The sequence below is a fragment of the Panthera pardus genome, unplaced genomic scaffold (assembly GCF_024362965.1).
Source record: "Panthera pardus isolate Hobbes unplaced genomic scaffold, ASM2436296v1 HiC_scaffold_21, whole genome shotgun sequence".
NCBI lineage: Eukaryota > Metazoa > Chordata > Mammalia > Carnivora > Felidae > Panthera > Panthera pardus.
The window spans coordinates 40,308,053-40,310,640 of NW_026526777.1; the positions used below are offsets into that span (position 1 = coordinate 40,308,053).

The following is a 2,588-nucleotide window of genomic DNA, read 5'->3' on the forward strand; positions in this document are numbered from 1 at the left end:
CACTGATGTCCTATAGTTTTCACAGTTAGGGAAGGGTTGTTCATCTCATTTATCATATATAGGATTTGTAGAGAAGGTAGGGCAATAAGAATTAAAATGATGGCTGGCAGAATAGTTCAGATAGTTTCTACTTCTTGAGCATCTATTGTGCTTATATGTGTAAGCCTAGTTGTCAGTATTAGTGAAATAGAGAACTAAGGAGCTGATTAGGAATGCAATTATTAATGTATGGTCGTGAAAGTGAGGAAGTTCTTCTATAATAGGGGATGTAGCATCTTGAAAACCTAGTTGATATGCCATAGGGATACAAAGGATTTAAACCTATAATTTAACTTTGACCAAGTTATGTAATTTTTTTACTAATACCTCTTTATTGAGAAAGACATAGTGGCTATGGTATTGGCTTGGAACCAGCTTAAAAGGGTTCGATTCCTTCCTTTCTTCTTTTAAGGGCACATAAGGTGGCTCCTCAAATGTGTGATATGGAGGAGGACATCCATGCAATCATTCGAGATTAGTTGTAGTTAATTCTACTATTGCTACTTCTCGTTTAGATGCGAAGGCCTCTCAGACTATGAAGATTATTAACATTACTGCTGTTAATGAGCTGAAAAAGAACCTATTGAGGACATTGCATTTCAAGTTGTGTATGCATCTGGGTAATTGGAATAACATCGAGGTATTCCAGACAATCCTAGGAAATGTTGAGGGAAAAATGTTATGTTGACACCTATGAACAAAATCGTGAGGTGGATTTTTGCCCAGGTGTTGCCGAGGGTATACCCTGAAAACAGGGGGAATCAGTGAACAACACCTCCTATAATAGCGAATACTGCTCCTATTGACAATACCTAGTGGAAGTGGGCTACTACATAATATGTATCGTGAAGAACAATATCTAATGAGGAGCTGCTAGTACAATGCCCGTTAGGCCCCCTATGGCAAATAGGAAAATAAAGCCCAGGGCTCATAATATAGCAGGAGACCATTTAATATTTCCTCCGTGAAGGGTAGCGGGTCAGCTGAATACTTTTTACTCCAGTAGGAATAGCAATAATTATAGTGGCTGATGTGAAGTATGCTCGTCTGTCAACGTCCATTCCTACAGTGAACATGTGGTGAGCTCATACAATGAAACCTAAGAAGCCAATAGATATTATTGCTTAAACTATTCCTATATAGCCAAAGGGCTTTTTCTTACCTGAGTAGTAGGTGACAATATGTGAGATCATCCGAATCCCGGTAAACCAAGTTAGACTGAAATAATTGTCATTCCCGAAGCATATGAGTAAATCTAGTCAGATGAACTGCAAACTGATATTTACAATAACATCCAGAACAATGTAATGCCACAATATTTCTAATAACATCTGGAACCAGGTAATGCTGATATATGGGCATGCATAAATAGAACCATTAGAGAAATGTTTGAGAGGCTGATTTCATGCCTATTTTTAGCAAGTGTGTATAAAGAAGCAAGTAAATTTTTATATTGTACTTAAGGTTTAACTTGATGACTAAATGTCAGATTTAAAAAAATTTTAATATTTATTTGGAGAGAGAGAGAGAGACAGAGAGACAGAGTGTTAGTTGGGGAGGGACAGAGAAAGAGGGAAACACAGAATCCTAAGCAGGCTCTAGGCTTTCAACTGTCAGCGCAGAGCCTGATGCGGGGCCTGAGATCATGACTTAAGCCAAAGTCGGGCATTCAACCGACTGAGCCACCTAGGCGCCTCTCAGACAGTTTTTTAAGATATACAGAGGCAAGAGAAGGACATAAAGCCTTAGATTCAAAAGAGCAGTGATTTATTTCTGGTATCATTTTTCCCAAGATGCACGGACCAAGGTAAATGACTTCATCTCTTAAAGTCCGAGTTTTCTCATCTAGGATGAATATCATAGAATTATTATAAGAATTAAATCAGACAATGGATAGGAATTTTCTTGGTCCATAGTAGTTTTCTTCTAATAATGTGATAAAGGAAAAATGATGTATTTGACTCTTTAATATACATTTCTTATTAATAATTTTTCTTCTTTCATTGTAATATTTCACATGTCGTTTTCTATTTGACTACAAAATAGCCCTTGGCCAAGAAACCAAAAGCAAAGCAAAGCTCAAATGTCATATGAAAACAAAAATAATTCAGTAGTTTTTATTACACCAACAAGTGTTACCTGTGAAAACTGAACAAAGTTCATTTAACTTAAGAACTGATACAATTCTTCCAACAACAAACCTATTAATAAATATTAGTGCTATAGAGATTTTCTAGTAAAAGAGAATAGAGTAAGCTCTCAGGCTCTCATTCATGCAGTGATTTCAGTGTGTTTTTTAAAATTTGTTTAATGTTTATTTATTTTTGAGAGAGAGAGAGACAGCGTGATCTGAGGAGGGGCAGAGAGAGAGGGAGATACAGAATCTGAAGCAGCACAGAGCCCGATGTGGGGCTCAAACCCACGAACCATGAGATTGTGACCTGAGCCAAAGTCGCAAAGTCAGATGCTTAACTGACTGAGCCACCCTGGCACCCTTCAGTGTTGTTTTAAAAACCAAATGCTTTGAATGCTGGGTATTTCTCTACAGA

General features: G+C 37.3%; 1 pseudogene; it reads right to left on the minus strand.

Moving 5' to 3' along the window:
• Positions 1-321: 321 nt before the first annotated feature.
• On the minus strand, positions 322-1,127 carry LOC128778887 (cytochrome c oxidase subunit 1-like; annotated as a pseudogene).
• Between the last annotated feature and the right edge of the window lie 1,461 nt (positions 1,128-2,588).